Raw genomic sequence first — 10,949 nt, 5'->3', positions numbered from 1 at the left:
AGATTGGGCAAGGAGGTAGGTGGATTATCCTGACAACCTTCATTTCTCCTCTACAGAATCCTCACTAAAGATTAACCCCTGGGTTCAAGGGCATGTTTGTTGAATGCTTCAGGTTTTGGGATGCACTCAACGTCCGGTTCAATTTCACAAAGTGAATGAGAAGAAGTCTCAGACTTTCTCGGTCCTAGTGAGGCACAAAGTGAGACCAGAGAGGGGCTTTGAGGAAACCGTAATCCGTCTCTTCTGTGCCTTTAGTCAACTGTAGTAAATCCTTTCTGTAATAGATCTATTTATTTACCAAAGGCCAGGTCTAACACTTGTTGTAATTTAAGTATGACCTGTAGCTTGTAAGTGCAGCACCTATGGGTGGGTTGTTGACTCACACATGTAGTCAGTAATTTTTTTTATACTAATTTTTGGGGTTGGGCATAGGTTACTGTTCAAGCTTAGGCCAGCTACACTAAGTACAAGCATGTTGATTCTATTCCATATATTTTCGTGTTAATCGTCTGTGCTCCCCACCTTTTAAGAGAGGCTTCCATCATGGATGGCAAGCTTTGGGTTTGAATTAGTGAAATTCTCGCCTTTGAAAGACCTTTTGATGCAGAGCGTTGCAGATCCTTTAGAGATGTCGTCAGACACTGGATTGTCCATCTTACATCTACAATGTGATGGAGCAAGGTTTCGCACGTGAAGCGACTTTCTTGGACTCATCCCTCTCAAAATGATAAGTAATGTATTAACCAACATGTTTTGTCTGCTAACACCACACGACATTTGAGGCATCTAGGGAAGCTTGTCTATGTGCTTTTACTAAACAGTAACGTGAATGCATTAAAATGGCCGCCGCAACGAGGGAACTCTTCTACGCATGTGTCTGTCACACTCACGTGACATGACATACTTTCTGCTTTGGTGGGAAAACTTTGCTTCTGTGCACTAGAATTAAAGATGGCTGCTCTATGTTCTCATGCGCTAACGCTTGCATTGCTGCTTTTACTAAGTTGTTCGTTCTGCCTAATCCCTAATGCTGTAGTTAAAAAAAAGTAATTGGAATAGAGTAGAGATAAGTGGTATACAGTGCATTCATTTATTCTTTGTTCTAAAACTGTTCTTCTTTGACTTTGCTATAAGCTTGTGTTTGGACCAATCAAGTACAACGCTGTTCCATCTTGGGTCCCGCGACTGCGCATGCTCTACGTTCTCAGGAGTCCACAAGCCATGGCATTGAACTCATGCCAACTCCTGACTTGCTAGAAGATGCTCATGGGAATCTTACCTTTTGACCCTTTGGAAGGAAGCTGAACAAATTGTTATATTACATTGTAATTCTTATTGATACATTCACTGCCGGGTGGAATAAAAGTGCATGGGAAAATAGAATTATGTGAGGGAACGTACATTTTAATATTTGAATGAAATGACTTCATTCTGATATGGTGTGAGGACCTCTCCCCGTCCTTTGACCAATCAAATTGAGGGAATACACACATTTGCAACATTGGGGGGGGGGGAGGGGTGGTACACTGCTCCACACCTATGTTTAAATAAAAGTTTTACAAGTGTATTGCAATTAAAGTTTGGTTTTCAAAGTTTGTTAACCACTGGAACACAATATGGTAAGCTGTGAAATAGCAGTAGTCAGATAAACAAAACCATTCCAAAAGGGATTTACTACAGCACTGGCAGGAGACAAGAACTGATAAAGCTAGAATGTGCTGTGTGTTTATTTCAAAGGTGCCCTGATATCACAGTCAACTTTAAAGTAATGGCAAAGTAAAAACACTGGCACTGAAGGGAGAAACTTTGTGTGCAGATGTTTTCTTTGTTAAAGATCCAAAGGCAGTCATTCAAAGTGAAGATAACCAGTGATTTGAGTATGCTCACGCACTGCCCCATACCTTATGCTGTAGCGGACTGAAGTAAAATGTGAATGACAACAACGGACCAATGGGTAAAGGGAGGTGGATTGAAAGCCCCTTTAAGTAAGTATATTGTACATAATATTCAGTAATGTTAAAAGATTGTGGCCGACGCCAGACCTTAAAAGTAATGCTTTGTGTGTGCACACATTCATGTCCGCAAGGGTGTAAATGCATGTGTATCTGGGAGCCCACTAAAGTGTGTGCAAGTATGTGCAAGGGGTGTATTGTGCCCACTGCCTAACCTAGTATAATGCTGGCATCTAACTACGGTGGTTAATGTTAGCAATTTGTGGGAATACGTGGGATTATGATTACGAACAGTGCTCAAATAGGTAAAATGCTAGCCTTTGGCTAATAGTGGTAGGGTTTGGAAACAATCAGCAAGATATGCTGATGAAACCACAACCATGTCTCCCCACTCCAATAAATCCAGTAAATATATATATATTTGTGGGATGAATTATAGTCTAGATATGGGATTGCCCATAGTGATACTAGCAGACCTAACTTTTATTTTTTATATTTGTATTTTGTTTTCAGGTATACAAAACAGAAAAGTAACTATTTGACAGAAAAACAATAAAAAAGGGTCCAATTTAAAACACATTAGATCTTTAACTGCAACATACCACTTTAATATAAATTAATTCTTTACTTACATAGCACCTAAAAAACAAAAGATTTTGGATTCCCAGTCCCTGCGATTCACAAAGTCATAGGGTGTACAACAACAAAATGACTCTTTAATATACACTAAACCCATTTTGCAATTCAGTAAAGCATTTCACGCTCCCTTTTCAGTAATAATTCCCTTACACCCGCCTGGCATTATTATCATCTGTCCAAAAAAAACATGTGCTTGGTCCTGTTCCTCACCCTCCCATAGGCAATGCTTTGGTATCACAAATTACCTTGTTATACATGAGAGAAGGATTTTAGTTTGGAAACTAAAATTACAATCCTGCTGAACATTCCAGTATGAAAAGACAAATGTACTTTGTGGAAACAGCGAAGGAAAAGGCTTTTGTGCTGTATATGCGTACAATAAATCATCCCTTAGACCTTGCACAGTGACCTTGCATTTTTCCATTTCAATTGGGAGTCGTTGATACATTGCATCCTGGTACTTGTCGCCCTGTCTAAAATGTGAAAAGCAAAATAACAAGGACCAGGTTGCAAAAAAAGATACATTTGACAAGATAGAGATTTAGATCTCTGCTTTACAATACTGCAACTTAAAATGGTTATTTAAATATTGCATTCACTGAATCTTTTTATGTAAAACAAAGGCAATCTGCTTGATTTAAAATAAAAATACACAAATCACCTGGAAATATTTACGTAAGCTTATAACTTTTGTTTTTCAAGGTTGTGCTTTTATTGGTGTATATTTTTCAATTATTTTTAAACTACATGTACTGCATGTTGCTTTCAACTTTTGCCTGACACCTTATTCTTTTTTTTATTTTTTTTTATTGGGAATTAAAGGTGCATTACAAAAAGACATTAAAGAAAATTATTTTAACCGAAGCATTATATACAGAACTGAGGTATCAGGCAGAATAAATACAATTAATAATGAATACATTAGTAGAAATTGGGGACAGCACAATTCATGTAAAAAAAAAAGGATTGATAGTCACAGGGACATTTTAAAACCCATTACTAGCTGAAATTGCAAATAAAAGCATAGCAAACAACGTCAAAAGCTTACAGCCTTGGGGGGCGTGGCTTGGACGCCGATCGGGATGGCGGTGTGAGCTTGCAGCTCCGCGCAAGGTCCAGCTATTTCTCCTGAAAACTACACCCTGGGGGATCCCTGATCGGCGAAATCCTTCTGTGAAGTGTTGGGGAACCATCGGAGAGCAGCTGAGAGCTCTCGGGAGACCGAATATACCGCCGAGACCCGAAAGAAGAAGTCGGAGGTGCTGTGCGAAGCGGGAGGAAAATGGCGGCGTAAAGGGATGGCGGTCTCTGCGCAAGGGTCGAGGCGGACTTGACTCGGACTGCGGTGTGAACCGCCTCCAGCGAGACTGGTGTAGCTAGGGCGCACCTGAACGGGCCTGGGAGGTGGATCTGGGGGTGCGGAGGCCAGTGTTGGACTGGTGCACAGCTTGTACGACACCCGCTTATACCTCCCCCCTCCCCCCCTATCCCGGCCCTGGCGACTGTGAAGCGGGCGGCCCCGGTATTCCTGGTTATTGGAGTTGCCGGTAAGGCAGGGGTGACTGCCCTACGATAGCTGTTGGTGCGCACAACTCCCGGGCAGAGGATGACGGGATCTGGAGGAAGGCCAGGGGCGGCCGTATGACGACGCCCGAAGCACCTAAAATGGCGGCTGCAGGCAGGGCGGCCATTGCGGAGCAGGGCCGGGAGGACTCAACTGCGCTGTCCCGTGAAGGTGAGGCCCGAGCTTCCCCGTTGATGATGGAGCAGGAGCAGCGGCTGAATCAGCGACTAGATAATATTCTGGAGGCAATAACTTCGACTAAGGAGGCTTTGCAACAGGACATTGTGCAGGTCGCCACAGGGCTGGGTCTCCTGAGGGCGGATCATGCTAAGCTGTCGGACAAAGTAAAGGACCATGAGCAACTGCTTCAAGACCTGAAACCGGCGGTGGTGACCGCGGAACATAAAATAACGGACATCCTCAGCCACCTGGACATGTTAGAGAGACCAGCAGAGGATGCTGAAAGTCGTAATCGACGGAACAACGTACAGGTTGCAGGCCTGCCGGAGAAAATCGAAGGGGATGACGCAGTGGCCTATATGGAGAACTGGTTTCGGACGGTGGTGGCGCCGGAGGGCCTCTCATCCTTCTTCTCGCTGGAACGGGCACATAGGGTGCCAGCTCGCCCACCGGCGCTTGGCCGCCCTCCTAGGCCGATGGTGGTGAAGCTCCTACACTATAAGGATCGGGACCTGTTAATCCAGAGGGCTCGAACATTGGGCCCATTTGAGGTGGAAAATAGCCGAGTTACGATATTCCCGGACTATACGCAAGAAGTTCAAAAGAGCAGAGCATCCTTCCTGGCGGTGAAAAAAGAGCTGAGGGAGGAGGGCATTCAGTACTCATTGCTCTTCCCGGCTAAGCTGCGAGTAATCCTGGATGGGAACACTCAATTTTTCCAGACTCCTGATGAAGCGTGGTCGTGGCTAGAGTTGTATCGCGCCGGCACAGACCGAACTGGTAAAAGTCAGCGGGAGAGGCCTAAACCGCTCCAGATCCGGAAATCTCAACGAATCCGCTCGCGCAACAAGCTTAAGAGAGCGGAACGGGAAGGTCAAATGGCTGCGGACAAGAGAGGGGCGCTGGCTGCGACGGCGAGCATCACGAGGTCGCAACAGGAGAGGGGACTGGTTGAATCGGACTCTGGTGAGGACGAAGGCAGGACTGGAGAAGAACTATCGGAGGCGGAGAGCTCGAAGGGCCCTGCGGTCACCCCACAGACATCCGATGGGATCTTTAATGAATGCCTCATGTTTGGGACTTATGATACTGTGCTTCCTACAGAGAAATACTCAGCTAGTACTGGAAGGGCTGGCAGGTAGGGTGATGCATAAGCAGTGTGGGATGGAAGACGCGGAGCGAGGGCTCCGCCTGCCCTGGGTCGGCGATAACTCACCCCCTTGGGGCCCTTAAGGCCTTCTGTGGTGGCGACCACAGATTAGACTGATGTGTGTTGAGTTCAAGGTTTGGAACAGGGCTGAAACTGGGTTATTAGGCTCTGTCCTGGGGAGTGGGGTTTGGGGAGTTTTTTCTACAATTATTTTGGGGGGGAGCAACTGCAGCGATGTGGGCAATGACTGGATGTACCTGAATTGGATCAGTGAGGATTATCATGGGGACGTTACCTAATTTGAAATGCCTAACATGGAATGTCCGAGGACTGCGAACAATGATCAAACGCCACAAAGTGCATGCTTATCTGGTGAGGCGGGGTGTCCAGATTGCAATGTTACAGGAAACTCACTTAACTAAACAAGAATGCACTGCGCTACAGAAGAGGTGGCGAGGTCAGGTTTTTGGCACCACTCATTCAGCATTCGCTAGAGGGGTGCTGATATGGGTTCGAGCGGGCGTACCGTTCCAGATGGTGAACCAGCTGGTGGATCCTGAGGGTAGATATGTGGCGGTGGAGGGGAGGTTATATGGCCGGGATGTGGTTTTGTGCTGTGTACATGCCCCAAATGTTGACCAGGCTCACTTCTTTGATGGCCTGTCGTGCTCACTGGCCTCCTTTTTGTCAGGCCCTATGATTCTAGGAGGGGACTTTAATTCGAACACTAATGTGGCACTGGATAGGTCGCACCCACCACTGGCTGATTCCCCGGTACGTAGACTAGCTGCACATAGGAAGGATTGGCAAGAGAGGTGGGGACTGCTGGATGTATGGCGGGAGCAACATCAGGATAGTAGGGATTATTCCTTTTTCTCGGCCCTCCATGCTTTACACGTTAGGATCGATTCGGTCCTGTGCAGTGGTTCCCTGGCTGCTATGGTCACCCATAAAGAATACCTGACCAGGACCATCTCGGATCACAATCCCTTGTTGGTATTCATACAGTGGCAACGTGCGAGATCTGCAGTCCCAACATGGCGGCTTCGGCCCGACACCTTGGAAGATTCGGTGTTTAGTGACGCGGCCCAACGAGGCATAGACCAATACTTTGAGGAAAACGAGGGTACATCTCATACTAGGTCTACTGAATGGGACGCGATGAAAGCGGTGGTGAGAGGAGTGTGTATGGGTAGGTTCTCGAATGCCCGAACGTCGGTTTTGAATGCGCTTGCAAAAGCGGAAGAGGAGTTGAGGGGTCTAGAACAGCGTAGACCAGACCGACCGGACTTACAAGCCCGGTTATTAGAAGCCAAAGAGGTAGTGGCGACTGAAACGGAACGGCTGAGAAGTTATGATTATAGGCAATATGCCATTAAAGCGCATGCCGAGAGGGATAAAGTAGGCACGCTCCTTGCCAGGATCGCTAATCCAGAAATCAGAGGCTGTCCAATCTTGAGCATAAAAACTGAATCAGGGGAGATGGTTTATTCGCAGACAGCGGTGATGGAGTGTTTTCGGACATATTATGCAAAGTTATATGAATGCCAACTGGGGGTGGAGGCCTCGGAGATCAGTGATTACTTGGAATCGATGCAGCTTCCGGTGCTGGATGACGACGATGCGAAGGAATTAGGAGGGCCTATCACGCTCACCGAGATCAGGGCGGCCATTAAACACATGGCGAGGAACAAAACGCCTGGGGTGGATGGCCTGCCGATTTAATTTTATCAGAAATATGTGGATAGTTTGGCACCCAGATTACTGGTGGTGTACGAGGAGGCTAGAAGACTGGGGTACCTGCCCAGATCGATGAGGGAGGCGCTGGTAGTACCGTTGCTGAAACCCGGTAGAGAGGCATCAGATGTAAAGTCATATAGGCCTTTGTCCATGTTGACGGTAGACTATAAGATATTGAGCCGTATACTAGCCACCAGGTTGGCTCCACATATGACTAGGTTGGTGCACAGGGACCAAGCAGGGTTCATCCCTAAAAGGAACACAACGCTAAATATTCGTCGCCTAATTGGGATATTGGATGGCGCTGCGGACGCAGACGGTGATCCGGCAGTGTTGTCCGTGGATATTGAAAAAGCCTTTGATAGCCTGGAATGGGTCTACTTGGAAGAAGTACTGGCGAAGTTTGGTATTGGCGAGCGGTTTAGTAGATGGACGAAAGTGTTATATTCATCGGCAACAGCGAGGGTGCGCCTGGGCACTCTTGTATCCTCGGATTATCCGGTTTGTAGAGGGACGAGACAGGGGTGTTCGCTATCCCGTTGCAGTTTGCACTAGCAATGGAACCATTAGCAGCGCGAGCCAGGTCAGGAGTCATGTACCGAGGGATTGAACAAGGTGAGCAATCGCATTATATATCTCTATATGCGGACGACTTGTTGCTGTACCTAGCGGATGCAGAGCAGGCTCTGGAGGGAGCGATGGATGTTATCCAAGTTTGGTCAGTTGTCGGGACTTATGGTGAATTGGACGAAAACTTGTATCTTTCCGCTTAGGGCGGACACACAATGCCCCCCTCGTGATTTGGGTATGATCTGGGAGCCGTCTTGTTTCACTTATTTAGGAGTCCGCATCTACCATGAGGTCGCGAATCTGTTGGAGGGTAATATAGGGCATTGTATAAGAGCACTGAGAGGCTGTATATCCTTTTGGCCCTCCCTCCCTTTGTCTGTACTGGGTAGAGTAGCTCCATTGAAAATGGTGGCGCTCCCAAGGTTACTTTATTATTTCCGCACGCTGCCCATTTGGATTCCTCAGAGGATCTTTAAGGACCTGCGGACAATGATAACGGACTTCCTCTGGGGGCACGGAAGACGTAGAGTAGCTTTGAACACCTTGCTTAGACCCAAGCTTGAAGGGGGGATGGCAGTCCCCGATTTTGAATTGCACCTTTTTGGCTGCACAGCTTCAGATTCTTACGCAGCACGTGGCTAGGGTGTTTAGAGGGCCGGAACACGAGCGAGGGAATGGTATACAACGTCACGTCCTGGCTTACATAATTATGCAGCAGAAACTAGAGTTGAGAGGCCTCACAATAGAGGAAAAGACGCTCAGGTTGTGTTGGCATAGGAGTTTGAAGAGAGCAAAGATGTCCCGACCTTATGCTCCGGAGATACCATTGGGAATGCTGACCGCGCTGCCGCATGGCGGCGATTGGTCTCCGCTGCTGGAATGGGAAGAGCTGGGATTGCAGATGGTGGGAGATCTGTATGTAGATGGAACGTTGGTCCCCTTTCAGACGCTGCAGGAACAGTTTGGGCTGCCGGAAGGGAGCTTCCTATTGCATGCGGCTGTGGTGGCAGCAGTGCAGAAACACTGGAAAGGAGGGCTCCTTGAGCCGGAAACGACCATGGCCTGCCAGTATGTCATGATGGCCGCAGGTACATTTAAAGCGGTGACCTGCCTCCATAATAGGATGTTGCATGAGGGGTTGGATCCGCTCCTAGGCCTGAAATCGAAATGGGAGGTTAGTATAGGTAGGCCCATCCCAGACACGGTGTGGGGACATATCCTGAAGCGAACATGGAAGGGGACAAGGAATGCACGCTTTCAACAGGTACACTTTTACGTCCTGCATAGGGCCTACCTGACCCCAGAGAAGATTAAACGGTATTTCCGGGTGCAGGAGGCGCGATGCCCGAGGTGCCTGGCATTAGAGGTTGACATAGATCACTTGTTGTGGGGCTGTCCAAAGCTGGAGACATATTGGTTGGAAGTTGGAGAACTCCTGAATGCGGTGACTGATCAGGAGGTGGATTTTGACATGGCGGCGTGTCTGTTGCTCTGGTTCCCACACACGAAGAATACCAAGGTGACGAGTAAATTCATTGATCTGGGGCTCATACTGGCGCAGAGAGAAATTACTTGGCACTGGAAGTCCAAGGAGGGACCGTCAGTGAGGAGATGGGTGAATGAACTGCTGAGATGGTCTGAATGTGAGAGTGTGCTCCGAATGAGACAGGCGGTCAAGATTGATAATGAAAAGAGCTTAGAAATGGCAAGGGCGTGGGAGATGATAGTCCAGGCGTTGCGTGATTCCATGGTGGAGGACGAAGAATAAGCTATTTGTGTATTCGGGCTCCATGAGGCTTGAGAGTGTAACGGCATCAATCGATCTGTAGCGAGCCCCATTGCAGTGATAGGAATAAGGCCCATATCGTCAGCGGTTGCAGGGGGGGGGAGGAGAGGGGGTGGTTTGGGGGTTGTTTGGGGGTAGTATTAGGCACCGAGGCCCAGGTCAAGAGGCACAGCAGTTAATCCCGGGGTTGGACATGTCCCTAGCGTGACAGGAGGGCCCAGACAGGCAGCGAGGGTGGTATAGGGACACATTAGACCAACACGATAGGTGTCCACCATTAGATGGGCTGGGGTCCTGGATTATGAGTATCACTCGCCTAACTGGAATGCTAGTGAATGCTGGCTGGTGTGGGGGGAGGGTTAGGAGTTTAGGGGGTAAAACGCAGATAAGTAAAGATGTTATTGACCAATCATCCCTACGGGATGCTCACTGTGATGTTCTTGCTGGAAGTATGGATTAATACGCCGCCCGGCCTCCGGGATACGGGCTAAATGGCTGTGTACGATTTACTGTTTATTTTATCCATGCGTGGGGACACCATGAGTGTGCTGGCTGATCTATTATATGCAATGGTTTCTAATTCTGCAATAAAAACAAATTTAAAAAAAAAAGAGCTTACAGTCTTGCCTCTCTCCATTTTATAATAGAGGCCCAGATACCTCTTCCGAAATCCCTAGTTTTCACGCCCTTCTGTTCATATAAACAGGACTCTATATTGTGTATTCCGAGAAATCTGGAGAGCCACATTCTAAAAGACGGGGCCACAGCATCTTTTCACCCCGCCGATATTAAAATCCGGAGTACTGCCACTGAGATAAAAACCAAGGCTTCCTCTTCTTTGCCTGACACCTTATTCAAAGCATGCTTGTGGGAAACGAGAACTCTGGGGTTCTATTCAGATCCTTCAATAGAAACATTGGGAAATCACTTGCAATGACTATCATTTAATGTCCTGACTGGTATTTTTTCCCTTATCAATACATACCTTTAACAGTTAAATGTAAAAAAAAACATTTTAAAATGTGTTTTCAGCTGCCCTAATGGCCCCTGTTTGATAACTTAAGTAAACAAAGACAGAGGAGCAATGTTAAAATGAAAACACATTATCTATATCTATACTACTATTATAAAGAGAGAACTTGCACCTTTGAGCCAGGTAAACTCGAAAACTACACCACCAATCTAAACACCCAAGACATCTTAGAAAACCTCAGGGCAAGCAGAAGGACATAGGCTACATAAAAATAAAAATAAAACGTTGTTTAAAATATTTACAAATAAAAATAAAGTAGTCCCTTGCAAGTAGCGCCGGCCACGACCTGCGTGGTGACATCAGGAGCGTGGGGAGGAGCGGCGTGCAGTGACGAA

The sequence above is a fragment of the Lissotriton vulgaris genome, chromosome 3_1 (genome assembly GCF_964263255.1).
Source record: "Lissotriton vulgaris chromosome 3_1, aLisVul1.2, whole genome shotgun sequence".
In the NCBI taxonomy this organism is placed as follows: Eukaryota; Metazoa; Chordata; class Amphibia; order Caudata; family Salamandridae; genus Lissotriton; species Lissotriton vulgaris.
The sequence above is the reverse complement of the archived record's forward strand: the minus strand, read 5'-3'. Positions refer to the sequence as shown.